Genomic DNA, 16,965 nt, shown 5'->3' on the forward strand with positions numbered 1-16,965 from the left:
TATTTACTTCAAACAACTGAGTCACGCTGCACGCACTAGGATTTATGAATTTGAATTGCATGTAAAACTTCATTCCATTTGGATTACACAATTTTAACATAAACTAATAAACATAATGTGATGCATTTCTGGCAGTCATACACAGCAGAAACAGGTAAGATTATGGCACAGGGATTATTTTACGTATCACTTATACACTATTATAGTTTTTATTAACATTTTAAATTAGTTTCTATTTTTGTATTTTCCTTTTTTAAATTAAAAAATATATATATTTTCCTTTTTTAATTTTAGTTAAAGTTTTGTTAATTTTTCTGTATGTTTTTGGCATTTTTATTAGTCATTAATATTGCCCATAAAGGTTTTATTAATTTTTATTGATGTTTTAGTGTTAATTATCTTAATACATCAGGTAAAACTAAATAAAAATAAGAAAATGAAACTAAATGAAATAAAATAAAATATATAAAAACCTTAAACTTTTTTTTATTTCAGTTGATGTTTATTTCAAATATGCATGTATGCAAATAGTTTATAATCATCATAAATCTAATCTATTCATTGTGAAAACAATTACATTTAATTAGTTAAAAATACGGTTAAAATATTGGATTTATTGATGATACTGATGACCAGTTGTGCTTTTTAAAACATTCAGTTTATTAGTATTATTAGAGAAATATTACCTGTTCATTTATGTGTAACTGACAAATATGGATTATATTAGTTTATTAATTTACTTTTTTAAAACATATGGTTAAAACTTTTATATGAAATTAAAAGATATAAATATTAAATATAGGACTAAGTATTTTTCAGATTTTTATGATTTAAGATTATCCAAACATCTTAATCATAATTAAAGGAATAACACACTCAAAAAAAAAATTCACTCAACATTTGCTGTTAGAAAACTGGACACAGAACGAGACCTTAAGACCGGCATTTAAAGCAACCAACTGCAGTTTGTTTTGCTAAATGTCCCTCCATGTCTTAACAACTCCCATCATTTTTCCAGCACATTTCTTGACAATATCTGACTCTGACGCCTCTTATTTGAAGAGCAAACATCGATGGCACTCGTCACACAGGTGCTTCAGATAATTTGCTCTTCTTCTTGGTTAAAACGGTTTTCCTTATCCGACCATGACGCAGTCAATAAAGCGGCCCACACACACACACACACACACACACACACACATACACACGCAAAAAAAAAAGACCAAAAGCACAGACCCGGATTCAACGCATGGCCTGTCAACTGTTCAGACCAAACTTTCATTGGCGGAAACTTCTGATCTTTAATTAGCAAAGTAGGTCATTGAGGGGAAGAAAACGAGTGAGAGTGTGACAAGCGTGACAAGGCTTGATTTACACCCTTTAACTGACCTGAGCTCTTCTTGCCTTTTTATTGTGTGTGTGTATGTACAAATAGTATATATATATATATATATATATATATATAGTTAAAAAAAAAAAAATGTAATAAAAAAAAAAAAAAATAAAAAAAATAATAAAATAAACAAATGTTATTGGTTTTTTTTTTTTTATAGAGGGTTACTATTGTTGCCTAAAACTAATATTATTAAAACATTTTTGCTGACTGAAACAAAACAGAAATAAACATATATTGTAAATCAAAATATAAGATGAACAACTTAAATTTATTTCAGTTAGCTGTTAGCTTCTAATTTTACATGCGCTAAAATTACTACTACAAAATTAAATAAATAATTACTTAAATAAAAACAATACTAAAATAAATTAAACATTTTATAAATTACTAAAATGACAAGTTACCAAACTTAAAATGAAAAGTATAAGATTATAAAAATAAAAGCCAGTTCAAGATGTTAATAAATAAAATAAATAAAAACTAAAACAATAAATGATAAATAAAATAAAAATGAAAATTTGCGAAAACTTAAATAAATTCCTAAAAACGACTACAAATTTAACAAAAATTTAAATGAAAAATATTTAAAAATGAATAAAAAATAAAAGCCAATTCAAAATATTACTAAAATAAAATAAACATAAAACTTAAAAAAACTAAAATTATTAAAAATGTAAAATTTAAATTAATAGTATTAAAGGGTAAATATAAAAGCCATTCAAATAATTTCCAAAAACGTGAAAATAACCCAAACTAACATTTTAAAAACTAAGCTTAACTTTTTACAAAAAATAAAATGCAAAGTGCTAAAAAAATATAAAAATACATGCCAATTTAAAAAAATATGAATGTTAACTATAACAGTATATGAATACTAAAATAACACTGTTCTATAGGCCATTTCCTGTCTCAGACCATGTGAAATTGTTTGAGACTCACAGCTTACTGACTAGACAACACACTGTGTGTGTGACTTCTGGAGTGGCCTTGTCACGCAAACAACAACCAGAGGCACACAACTGTGACATGCTTCTAAAACTACATTCAAACCTGTTGAATCTGACACACAACTGCAGGCTCGGGATATCACACAAATATCACATCCACCAGAGATAAAGGTCCGCAAACACACAAAAACACACACACTGCAGACCAAAGGGAATGGAAAGAGTTGCAGGCGCGACATCAAAGGACACTTCAATGCGTTCATTGAAACACAAAGCCGGTGCAGGTGAAAGGCTGTGGAGGGTTGTGCTGGTCTGGGAACAGCGACTGAAGCCGCAGGCGGTCCGGACAAAAGGAGCGGAGAGGAATATTTAGCTCTCTAAACGCCCCTCTGTTTATTTAACACCTATTCTGCTCGTTTAACATGCTAAGTCACAGAAAAGTAGACTTCAGATTTTTTTTTATGCATGTGGCAGGTAGTTAAAAATAATCAAGGCATTTTATAAAACTATTTTTATTTTATATTATACATATAGAATTTTATATACAGTATATATTAATTATATATATATATATATATATATATCTTATATATATATAATATATATAATATATATATATATATATATGTATGTATGTATGTATATATATATATATTATATATATATATATATATATAATAACCATTAAAATTTTTATTATAATAATACATAAATAAATAAATCATATAATCCCTTTTTTATTTTAAATATTTTTGTTTTAATTTAGAATATATTTAAAATTTAATATATTTTGTAAATATATATATATATAATTAAAAGCAACTGTCACTGAAATGTTAAATACAGTAAAATGTAGTTAAAAATAATCAAGGCATGTTTCCACACCAGTTTGCATAAAACGAACTGAAGGAAGATATTTAATAAATTTATTTAAATGTATCAATATAATAGTGTATGGCAATAAACAATAAAATTTAGCTCTATAATCATATATAACTGTAAAACGCCACAGACCTTTGTGAACATTTTTTTGTGATAACGCAAAAAAAAAAATCACGATGAATATTTTGAACAGATTCACTGAAACAGATCAAAATTAACTGATTCATGAAAATGAATTAAACTTCCCAAACCATATCGGAGTTATATTAGAGAAACTCTTAAAATAAGTCACACCACATTATAATTTTGAGCTCTTTTTTAACTATAAATAGCTATCTGAAGCACCTGGTAGACAACGAAAGCGTCCCAGGAGGCTGTTTCTTCCTATTGATCCATCAAAGCAATTTTTCAAGGACATTTAGTCTTGATTTGAGGTATTGACACTCTGTCAGTGTAGAAATAACATCATTACACATGAAGGATTAGCTGGTTTAGGTCAGCGGTTCTAGATCACCTCTGTCTCTGCACATTTTGTATGCTTCCCTTATTAAACACACCTGATTCGACTCGTTAGGTTGGTTTCCACTGGTTTATGTGAACAAGGCTTTAAAAACACAATAAATTAATTAATCAAACCACAAAAGAGGAAGAAAGGGAATCAAGGTACTAAAACTGGAAATGGACAATCTGTTTGTAGAAGTAAAATCCACAATGGGACAAATAAACCAGAAGAGCAGCATCAAACCAATTCCTGAATTATCTTTGTGATTTCACAGTGAATAATAAAGCAAAAAGCTAAAAGCCTTTTGTAAGTTTCACACGAGCGGCTGTAGTGCAAATCTAGGCGTCAGCCTGTGACCGTCAACACTGCCACCTACACGCTAACATTCAATCTGTGAGAACATACGTGACAAACTCATGAGACACGTCAAATCTGGGAGAGAATCTGTCCAGCCCTCCGCCACGGCGCGGAGAACAAAAACACATTCAGGTAGCCGGTCTAATTTGATTCAATCTGCATGACCCAGTTTCTCTGCAGCTGGAGGCTCTGGTCTCTAACAGGACGGTTATGCTTTAGTTTCAGAGACCGAGTTCGGTTTACACTCTACACTTCAGCGCATTCACGTTTATCATGATCTCCAGAAGCCTAAATGCTTGAAATTGGATTTTCAGACGTATAGGGGAAAAAAACATATAATTATATTCATATTCTACAGCATTTACTGGATAAAAATAGGCATACGCCTTAAAGCGCGAGATGAATCATCTGCTCAGAATTTTTAGGAGTACATTACAACATGGATGGCTTTAAAGTTAACAGATACGGACTAAAACCCACAACAACTCTTAAAAAAATAAATGTAAAAATTTAAATTAAAAATGTGGCTGCATGATAAATTGAAAAATAACTGATATTTCAATATAATTTATATTTAGATATTATTTTAGTATTTTGGAGACAATATTATTGTTTTTAATAATATAATCAGTGTTTATTTTTAGACTCTCTCTTTTTATTTTCAAGTTTTAGTCATTTTGTTGTACATTTCATGTTTAGCAGTTTGTGTTTTTGCACAATACATTTAAATAAAACAGAAATCAGTATATAATTTATATTTATCTTTTAAGATTTGTTGGTATCTAGATATACTAATACCTTTTTTAATCAATTTTAAATATAAAAATTTAAGTTTATTTAAAATATTCCATTACAATTAAAACTTTTGTTGCATTCAAGTATCAAACAATTACATTGACTACTTTTGTTGCATTCAAGTATCAAACAATGTTTTTTAATGTTTTTTTATATTTTATTTTCAGCTTAAGTTAACTATAACAACCCTGATATAGAGGTATAGTTTTCATCTGAGATGAAAGTCATACTACAGTTCATATTACAATATATGAAAAAATAATTGCAATATAATTTTTAGGCATGAAGAAATAAAATATTGCAAAATTTTAAAATTCTAAATAACATTTTATGTTTACTTGCATGCTATGTGACCATTAACAAGCATCAGAAAACTCATGCTAATATTGTTAAATTGTTAAAATATGAACTTAGAATTTTCATTGGGTATACTCAAAAATATATTTTACGTTTAAGGAGTTTAGCTGACAAAACACCCCTCTAAATAAGCCACCATACAAAGAAGCTGTGATTCATTTGAGCGCTTGATTATTTCAGTGACAGACATTTTAATAATTCTCTCATCTCTACAATCCACTGTTGTGCTGTTCCTCTCAGAGTGAGCGTTTGTCTGTTCCAGGTGGCAGCGGTAGATAAATGGTGTGTTTTTCAGTAAAAATATCTTCTTTTCACGCGTCTCTACACAGACTGCCTCTGTGAGCTCGAGCGACTCATTTACCCCACTGAGACACTGAACAAACCGGCTCGTATCATCACACACACGCTCACACAGACCACAGTCTGACAACACGCTTCATGAGTCACTTCTGCAGCATCACACCCCTGAAGACCACTTCAAATGTCTAAGAAACTTAACCTCTTTAAAAAAAATTAGTAACAACATTCTCGCTATAAGTTTCTAAATTCAGAATAGGTACTGATATGTAAATAGAATCAGTCATATGTTAATGAGCTCATGACTATGACCTCATAACCATGGCGTGTGTGTTTTATGTATTTATTTTTTTTCCTTTTTATATGATTAAATTGTATATATTTTATATACACATGCTTGTTTTTATAATTAAATCTTATATATATTGTATTTCCTTTCTTTTACAGCATTATTAAGCACCATTTTTACTCAAATCAATTATATATAATATATAATTAAGGCTAAAATAAAATAAAACTTTTTAATTAAATTTATTATACATGAATTATGTAGTTTTATTTCATTTATCTTAGCATTAATATAATATAAATCTATAAATGCATAATGTTATTTCTTTTATTCTATATCCCTTAAATATTATATATACATATTTGTGTGTGTGTGTATATATATATATATATATATATATATATATATATATATAGAATTATATGTATAATTCTTATTTAAAATCATGAAATATCATTTTATATGAAATATTATATATTTACTTTTTAAATTTAAATCTGTTACATATAGAATTACATGTATAAAATTTGTTTTATATATATATATATATATATATATATATATATATATATATATATATATATTATATATAATATATTACTAAACTAAAATAAATACATATCTTTATTTATTCTTTTAAAACAGAATTATATATTTATAAAGATTATTTAAATATAAAAATATCATTCATTACAAAAATGTAGAATTTTTGTTTTACGAAAAAACAACACGGTACAATTACAAAATACATTTATTTCTTTATTTTATTTTTCGTTTCAGTTTTATTTATAGTGATCCACAGCAACATCACATCTTTCTCAAGCCCCCAGTGCTGATGGTCCATGCATAAACCCTTGAACCTCCAACCTCTCAGTGTGAGCCGGCGCTCGCTCCACAGAGCTGATGATTCGAGGCCGCTGCGGCCTGTCAGCACGCCACCGTCACTCTCTCCTTCTTTCTCACTCTCCTTCTCTATTCAGCACAAGGCTTAGACAGATTAGAGGGTCAGATCGGTGTTACTAGGGAGAAATCTCTGCCCACATCCGAGCGGGTTTCCATGACGTAACCTCACTTACACACCCTGATTGTTTATCGTGAATTGTTCTTCAAAAACTACCGTATTACAGTGTCCCACCGCTGAAGCATTTATAGAGCAGACAAAACAGCTAAGCCAAGGGATAAACAAGTGTCAATCTAAATCTAAATCTTATAAGGGAGGGACACGTACCACTAGACAACTGTTTTATGACTTTAAGTGGCTTAACTTCCAAGATCTTCTAGTGATTTTGTCCTGAGAGACAAAGAGGAGTCATTTGTCCCAAAGATCAAGATTTGTACCAAAACTGCTGCAACTAATTTTGTAGTGATCACAAAAATGGAAGAAAATGGGGAACAGTTCAGCTTAAAGGAACAGTTCATGTGAAATTGAAAATATTCCTCATAATGTCCTCACCATCAGACCATCCAAGAGGTAGATGAGTTTGTTACTTCATCAGATTTGGAGAAATGTAGCATTACATGACTTGTTCACCAATGGATGCTCTGCAGTGAATGGGTGCCGTCAGAATGAGAGTCCAAACAGCTGATAAAAACATCACAATAATCCACACCACTCCAGAACATCAGTTAACATCTTGTGAAGCCAAAAGCTTTGTGTTTGTAAGAAACAAATCATTAAGATGTTTTTAACATCAAACAATAGCTTCTGGTTAAAGTAGGAGTCCTCATATCCATAATATTGCTTCCTCCAGTGGTCTGAATCAGGAGAGAAATCTGCACAGATCAAGCTCCCTTTTCAAGTCAAAACAGCTCTATGTGGGTGGTTTTTGATGTGAGAGGAGAACAGGAGATGGACTTTTTCAGTGGAGGAAGTGTTATTATAGATTATGGACTCTTATTTTGTCCAGAATTGATAGTTTGACGTTAAAAACGTCTTAACAATGGATTTATTTCTTACAAACACACAACTTTAGGCTTCACAAGACATTAACTGATGTTCTGGAGTGGTGTGGATTATTAAGATGTTTTTATCAGCTATTTGGACTCTCATTCTGACGGCACCCATTCACTGCAGAGCATCCACTGGTGAGCAAGTGATGAAATGCTACATTCCAATAAAATCAGAAAAAAATGCCCACACTGTCAGAAATAGGGGTACAGTAGGAGTCCATTTCTGTCCCCCAAGGTACAATCTACACTAACGTACCCCATAGGGCTTATTATTGGACCTCAAGATAAATGTATGTACCTTTTAGAGGGTCAAAAAGGTACATATATGTTCCCAAGCATATGTACCGTTTCTTTTAAAGGTTAAGGTACAATATCAAGAGACAGCCTCTGCTAAGCCATGTGTCTAATATGTAGAGCCAGCCCTGATTGGCTGCTTGAATCTCAATTTAAAAGAACGTCCAGTTCGTGGTCTTTCTTTTGGCGGAGACGAAGACATAGCACGGTTACTCATGGTTCTTACAGGCCTTTCAACTGAGGAGGTCCTTCAAAAAATATCAGAAGCAGGCATAGAAGTAACCGACGTCGAGATGAAATGGACTTTCAGGCAAATGACACTTACTCAGTTGATGATCGTTTTTTATGTCACAGTTAGACATTGTGTTTAAAATGAAATTTAAAAGGATTTAATAATTCTGATTTTAATTCAGCGTGTGTGTGTGTGTGTGTGTGTGTAAAATATATATCTCATTATAGTCAATGATTGTACCCTGTCAAAGCCAACTGTTAAATTAAGGTACAAAATTGACACCACAGGTACAAAACTGGTCTCTTAAGGTACAAATCACAAGGGTACAAAAGCCCCAGTGACAAGCCATTGTACCCCTAAAGGTACAATTATGTACTTTATTTTCTGAGAGTGCAGCCATACTTAACTAAAAATGAATTATAAGACAAAAGAGAAAAAGAGGAACTAGGAAAGGGCACACAACAAAAAATTATTTAGCCGGAAGTGAGAGAAACAGCTTTTTAAAAGTTTAAGTCACCACAACAGCAATTAAAGACTGGGTTCTTCACACTAGTAAAGTAAAAATATCACTATCATTCCCACAAAACTTCACAAACAAAACCAGATGAACACAGATAACACAAATCACCCACCCTGACAGACAGAAAGACGTCTTGTGACAGCACCATGTGACACTTTTATGAGCAGCCACAAAAGGTTGACTTCATTTAATAACGGAGCCAGGAAATTGAATTATGTAATAAGAGCCACACAAAAGCCGAACATCCAGCACCTCAGGGCACCAGCTGCAAATACTTACGAAGACTTGCTTCTCAACAACAGCCTCTTCATCATTTGATATTCAATTAGTGAAGATTCACACATCAATGTGTCTTAAAGTGGCCTGAGCGAGTTTTCAATTAAAGAGATTTTAAACCTCCGCTCGAGGCGAAGCAATAACCTCGCAAATACACCAAACAAAGACAGACAACCCTCTGTGTCTATGTGTCATTGGTGTCTTAAAAAAGCTACATAAAACTCTATTATTCAGCGCTGAAGGGGAGGAAGAGGGTGTAGAATAGCAGTCATACCGACTCTGCATCAAAGAGAGAGAGTCGCACCCAAAGTAATGCATTCAGAGGCACCATCCGTCTCATTGCTCCATAAAACATCTGCACCGTGGTCTATTATTAATGCAACTGTGCACAGTTTTGCATTTTCTGTCCTGTTATGTTGTAAAAAATTCTGGTGGAACCAAAAGTTGAGATTGAGCCCACTTTGCAGGTCTTTTCTTTACAAAAAAGGATGGTTTTCAGCGATGCCATAGAAGAGAGTTGCACAAACCAGCCTAATAATGACCTTTGATTTGGCCTTCCATGCAATATCACATAAGTAGGGTTAAACCAAAGAAAGAGAAAAAAGTGCCATTAAAACATATCCTTATTTCTAATGTATGTTTTTTGTTTTATTTTTGCATTGAAATGTGAATTTGATTAAAAAAAAACTTTAAAAAAAAATTTTTAGTTTATAGTTTTTATTTCTATTTATTTATTTATTTATTTTTGTTTAATATAGTTTGATGGGTATAGAGACCATTTTCAAAATTTGATTTTGATTCATCATTATTTGATTTAATTTGATTCGATATTGATTCATTTGGATATACAGGCAATCAGGTATAGCACATCAATTGATCTCAAAGAAAAAATCTCTAAGTACAGTACTATAATATTAAAGTTTAAATGTAAATTATATGCACATAAGGCAGTTTTTAGAATTTATTTTAGAATAAACTTCATTATGATAATTTCTTAATGATATAATTACATTTCTACTCCAGTTTGTTGTCAAACTATAAACATTTAAACACTGGATGTCATCTTTTTTTTAATGTCATTTAAAAATTTTATGACATTTATTCAATACATTAAATAATTAAGTACAGGTTAAGAAAACAAAATTAATTTTTAATATAGTGCATTTATTTAGCAAATTGAATGGATTTTTTGAGGTGAATGAAGGGTTACTTGAAATTGCTCACAAGCTGTTTTATGGTTGTCTTTCCGTGGTTGAAACATTGATTGAGCGATTACATCGAACAGGAAACATTTTAGTTAGTTGTTCTGCTTACTTTAACCATTTCTGATGTTCATTCATCTTTATTTCTTGCTATAACTAGTAGTAAAGAGAAAGAGATGATCGGTTCAGTGCCTCTTGAACTGAGGCGCTACAGTGATCTGTCACAACACATTAAAGGGCGTCAAAACAGTATTTATTCTTCGACTGAAAACAGCAAAGATCGATTCGTGGTATTTGCGGCTCAATATCAGTTCATAAAAGCGAGAACTGATTAAAATGGAGAGATCGATATGTTAGCTCTACTGTATAAAATACAACATTTACTTTCGGCCCATGACTCTCAGTCAAGTTTGATTTATGGCTCTTCGTATTAAACTTTTTTTTTTAAATGAAGAACATTTTTAAACTCTAAAGAACCTTTTGTGGAATTACAATTTTTAAAGGATCTCCACGGAACCATCAATGGTTTATTTTTGAGCATGCACCTCCTCTCTGTGTGTGTCTCCTAACAGTCGGCCGCATTCCCTACCGTTCACCTCTGAGAGAGAGCTATATTTAGTTCAGCCCAAAGAACACGTCCAGGAGCCCCTAACAACAGCTCTCAGCTGGGAATCTGTGTCATAAGGGAGTGCAGGATTCCTTCAGTCCAAACCAAACCTCATTAACATGAGGACCAAGTCATCAGCGCGAGCCTCAGGCACGCTAACACTGACATTCATCCCATGTACTTTAGACTACTTTTAACAGCCAAAAAAATTTTTTTACCTTTTTTTTATGGAGTATTTTTTCTTCTTTCAAGCCTCTCAGCCGAGCCCTCAATGACGATATATTTAACAAAGAGAATTAAAAATGCATTGCAGCAACATGTCTCTCTCAGACGCACAGATGAACCAGTCAGGGCACGACCACTGGCACACAGACACTGGCAAAGGAAACTCTTTGTGTTTTGTTTGGAATAATTTATCATGCAGGTCATTTATTGGCAATTTATTGATAACAAGGTAAGAGAGTAGGGCTACTCGATTTTTCAGATTTTATCGTTTAATTCGAATTGAATTTATTTTTTAGAAATCGAGAAATCGCGTTAAAATGAACGTTAAAATTAGACTCTTTGACAATATGCCAATGATAACAATAAAGAGAAAACTTAACATACATATAAAATATAAAAATATAAATCTTTTCTAACAATATAAATCTTTGCTATCACTTCTTATCCATTTAACACATCCATGCTGAATAAAAGTTTTAATTTCTTTCAAAAAAAGAAAGAATAAAAGAAACCTTTTGAACTGTAGTGCATATTGTTAGAAAAGAATATATTTTAAATAAATGCTTTTCTTTTTAACTTTTTATCCATCAAAGAATCCTGAAAAAAAGTATCACAGGTTCCAAAAAAATATTAAGCAGCATAACAGTTTCCAGCACTGATAATAAACCAGCATATGAAGCCTCGTACACACCGTGATGATTATCAAGCGCGCTTATCGCCAATGATTTTCGACGTGTCTTTTGTGTTCATACCCATGCGATTTTCGCTGGTGATGAGCCGAGTGAAAAAAATCACTCCCTGACATTAGATGGTGCTTAATGAAAAACAGAAATACCCCGGTACACATCAAATCCTAGTGCCACGTGGCACTCAAATTTTATACAGAAAAATCTACTTACAGTATAAATCAGAATGTTTCCATAACATTAAACCCTTCATCTCAGAAGTGTTTTAATCAGATGTTGTGCATTTCCTGTTTTAAGAGTTTCGATATCAACATGACACACAATCACACGAGAAACAGTTACTGTTCTCACCTGACCTCGGTTTCATCTGTCACATGTCACATTATGTTTATGAATTTGCCCTTCCTTCTCACAAAGCAGATCATTGATTTATACATTTCTCAAGGTACAGAGGCTGGTTTTACACTCCGGTCACCCTCCCAAATCAAGAAGCGCATGCTTTGGATATCAAACACCCCTCACAGCTTTGACATTCAGAGCCTTGTGAAGGACACAAGAGAAACCATAATGAAGGTGATGGATTTAATGAAGATTAAAACTCCATTTGAACTGGTATTCAGGCAAAAATAAAGGCGGTTTTGAGAGATTACAGCCACAGCCTTAAAGGCGTCCAAGTCAGCGGGAAGGTCATTAATATAAATGAAGTGTCACGACTCTGTCGGGGTGCAGAGGGTTTGCACCTGAGCACATGCTTCGTGACCAGGCGGAGGAAAAAAACTGTGAATTTGTACGCTGGGCCTTTACAATTAAGATTAAATTGTTAAATATTAACAAAGAATCTTTGAATGATTCACAACAAGAGTCACTTGTTGTGAATCAGGATACACTGATCAAGAGTCAAGAGTCAAGAGGTTTTTATTTATCATTTGCATAGTTAACACTGGAGAAAACTGGGCACTGAAATGCTTGTGACGAGGCTCAGACATACAGTGACAACAACAGGACATAAACAGACATAGACGTACGTGGAGGGCACTGAGATTTTGAGTGACTTCAGTGACCATAGGCAGAACAACAGACACAGACAGAGCATTACATACAGTACAAATAAATGGCAGTAACAGATACAATAAGGGTAGACAGTGTTAAGAGTTATAAGTAGTCCTGAGGTACTAATATAAGATTATTAGGGTAGAGCAGTGTCTAAAATGTCATTGTAGAGTGTCGCAGAGCTACATGAAGGAATATTAAAAAGTGGCAGTGCACTGATGTCCAACTATTAACTCTAATTAAATAAAAAAAAAAAACAAAACATATTAATTTATATATATATATATAATTAATGCTTGGAAAAAAAAAAAAAACTTAAAATAAAATAAAATAAAATAATATATATAATTTAGTATTCTATTTATATAAGAATGAAGTTATTATTATTTTATAAATAATTTCAAATAAATACATATTATATTATTTAATAAATTAATTGATAACAATATTATTTAATTATAAAAAATATTTAATATATTAAAAATATATTATTTATAAAAAAAAATGCAACTGCAGCATTACTGACATTATAAAAATAATTCTCAATAATTAAGATCTTTTAGTCAAAGGATAAGCGGTTGCAGTGTTGGGTGGGTCACTCTAAAAAGTATTTAATTACATCTTCAACAGTGTAATTAACAATAATCCAGTCTCAGCCACTTGTCTTGAACATTACAAAGATAGACATGAATTCTTTCATATAAACACTATAAAACTGCATAAATTATTCCTGAACTAAAAGCAATTAAGGGCGGTTAGAATTGAAAACATAAATATTAAGGTTAGATGTTAAATCCACTATTTGATGTCAAATCCATTATTGTTTTACACAGAATCATACAGTACATAATGCAATTACATCAGAAGTAACTGTACTTAAATTAGGAGTAATCTCCTACTTTACTTTTTAGAAAAAACTAATTAAATTACAGTTACTTAGAAATGCATTAAACCCAACACTGATTGATTGTATTAAAAAAAAGGAAAAAAAAAAAGATTTTTTTTTGCAGTTGCATGTATAGAAATAATAGAAACAAGCTGGATTGTGTCCTCAGCTGGTAACACTATGCAAAATAAGACGCCAAACTCACCAGCAGCGCCAGTAACACACAACAACGCAGGAATGGAAACTCTATTTGACAGGCAAATGACGATCACTGTCTCTTATAATGTTTTGTTAGAGTTGTACACGTGCTCGCTTTCATACGAACCAAACAATCTTTTGAAATTACGATGAATACTGCAGCGACAAGGACATAAATATCACGCACTTCGACCTTGAACACAGTTCTACATCAGACTCAAACGTCAGTGTTTGACATCAGGGTTGTACAACACACTAACAATATTTACAACGGGTTTAGGATTACACGTTTAGATAGCAGTTGCTACAGCTAAATATAACACACATGCATTGTTAAGAAAACCCTTACAGGTGCTACACAAAACATTTCACATCCTCACTTCAACAAAGCGACACAGAGAGCTGCGTGGAAGTGCACTCTCGGGTTTCTGAACACCAGTCCACCTCTAAAAGGGAAAGTGGAAACATGAACCTTTACGCAAAGGTCAAAGACACACACAGAAACACAAGATTTTGGTGCGTGTGTGTATCGGTTCTCGTCTAATCTGAGACATCAGAGCCTGAAACAACAATACAGGCTAAACAGTGTCACTCAGAGTATGTCTTCTGGTCAAATTCATGTAATTAAAGCCTAATTAACTAATGATATATAGTTACTGTTATTATTACTATAATAATTCAGCATGTTATCCAAATTATTATTAGAATGCTCTCATGGTAATTAGAGATTTACAACAATGAAAACATTAACGGGACGAGGTAAATATAGGTCTAGGTTAAATAAAACAACTAACTAACATGTTTTGGTCCACTTTGCACCGGATATATTTGAGTATTAAAGACAAATGACAGAAATTTCCTCCAAATTATCATAAATTCTACTATACAACGTTACAAAAAATAAATCACTAGTAAATTTCACAAAAAATTACAAAGAAACGGCAACACATTGAATGAAATGTAAAAATTTTATTTTCTTGTAAAACATTAATAATCTTTGTTTTATTTACAACTTCAGAAAATTATTTGTTACAGTTTATAATAAAGATACTATAAGAAATCTATTAAAATAGTATAATAAAACTGTTCCTGTACAATAAAAAAAAAATACTGTATGGTTTACAATAACACCATGCTACTTCTATACACACAGCCTGAGTACCATATTATTTAATGTTCATATTTTTATAAGAGATCTCATAAAATGTGATTTTATTAAAAATGTGATGCTGTGCAGTCATACCATGGTACTTTTTGAAAAGGCACAGAACTGCTGGAATAAGACCCCACATGTATTTATTATGATTGCACTTTCATAACAATGGTATATTGCTGTGAACCCTTGTAAATATTTATGAATGATATCTGCATGCATAAATATCATTGTTTAGGTTAACTACAAAAGCAGCCGGAGTGTGTCACATCAGCTCAGCTTACATAACACACATGCTCACTACACTAAACCTCTGAACTCAACCAGCTTCATGAGGATTTCGAGACTTTTAGGTGCAAAATGCTCATTAATAAATGATCTAAATGAAGGAGGATGATCCATAGGAGCATATGTGTATCAACAAGATCTGCAACATGCAGCCTGCGTTTTAAAACCTAGTGGGCTGCCTAACTAGACCACACATCAGTTTCATTTTAGGTACTTAAGGAATACCTTGTACTACAATAACACTGGACGTGTCCAAAACACTGCACTAGTATGATTTTCCTTGATTTATTTATATAGTAAAGGTGAATTCGACTGAAATACAGTCTAGATCAGCAGCTTGCTGTGTTTTGAAACAGTCTTTAAAGCTCAAATATGTTGCGTGAATCGATGACACCCGCCCAAAACCCCCTCAAGAGCTTATGATGCTGAAATATGCTGTCTAGATAGGGAGCTCACTAGGTTTTGGGACACAGCCCACGGAGAGCAGGTCATATGTGTGTAAATACAGAATTACAAAACATAAACACTAACCTTAATTGTCCACTCGAAGTCCTCCTGAGGGAAAACAGAGGCTTTTGTTTGAGAGAACGAGGTAAAATGTGATTTGTTTAGATTGCGTCGTCTGAGGAGAATCCGTCTGTCAGTGCATCAGTAAATGGGTTAAAACTTCTCAGGCGTGTTTTGGCGCTGATTGACAGGTGATCGGGAAGCGGGGGTCTTAAAAGTTTTAACTGATAACATTAAACGCGTTTTGATGCGATATACAAGCGTTGAATTGCGATAGAGCCGCACGTAATCGTTCGCTCGTCTATCTTCCTTCCTCTGAGAGACTGTTTATCTGCGATCGTTGAGTTCTGACTGCCGCGCTCGAGGGATCGACGTTCGATTGTGACGCGAAAGGAGCGGGTCTAGGATCAGTTCTCTGAGATGGAATGCCGGATCACGTGGGTTTCATTTAAATATTCGGACAGATCTCAGAACAGCTGTTGACGGCGGGGTCTGTCACATACGCGGAGGGTCTTTAAAAATCACATTAAAAGTCTAACGGGTTGTGAAACCACAAAATAATCACGTATATGAAGGGGTTTGTGTTTATTTCTTTTTGAAACATATTAATAAGTAAAGAAAACAAAAACGGTTTGTACAGTATCACAAAATATTTTACACTTATATTACCAGTTTACTCTTTGTTTGGACCTGATTTGACATTTTCTATCACGTAACTTTTATTTTGGTTAACAGCATACTAAATAAACTGGAAAAGACAAGAAAAATATAAGCAATCCAAGACTGCCACCGCGTGTTAGTGAGCGTCAAAACAGCGAAATAAAGCGTTTGATGATCGTTACATAACCGCATAGCATTCCACGAATGAGCAAAATATTTAGAGAAGGAGAAAAAACGAAAGTAAACTCTTTTTACGGTTTAGGTAAAATTTGACAAGGACCTGCTTAAAGTTGAACGCGCACTTGTTCACACCTGTATTTATTTCTAAATAATAATAATAAAAGAAAAGAAAAAAGTAATAATGTAGATCGATGATTTTAAGTAAAGATCGTGTTCCATGAAGATATTT

The 16,965-nt window shown here is 32.5% G+C and overlaps 1 protein-coding gene across 2 annotated transcripts in view; it reads right to left on the reverse strand.

The window, feature by feature from the left end:
* Window positions 1-16,251, reverse strand: part of osbpl8 (oxysterol binding protein-like 8) — a 72,878-nt gene extending 56,627 nt beyond the window's left edge. For both annotated transcript variants that reach the window (XM_042721617.1, XM_042721615.1), the window contains exon 1: window positions 15,921-16,251. The gene's annotated coding sequence lies outside the window, so the exon portion shown is untranslated. The remainder of the gene's footprint in view (window positions 1-15,920) is intronic.
* Window positions 16,252-16,965: the final 714 nt, after the last annotated feature.

The sequence above is a fragment of the Cyprinus carpio genome, chromosome B4 (genome assembly GCF_018340385.1).
Source record: "Cyprinus carpio isolate SPL01 chromosome B4, ASM1834038v1, whole genome shotgun sequence".
NCBI lineage: Eukaryota > Metazoa > Chordata > Actinopteri > Cypriniformes > Cyprinidae > Cyprinus > Cyprinus carpio.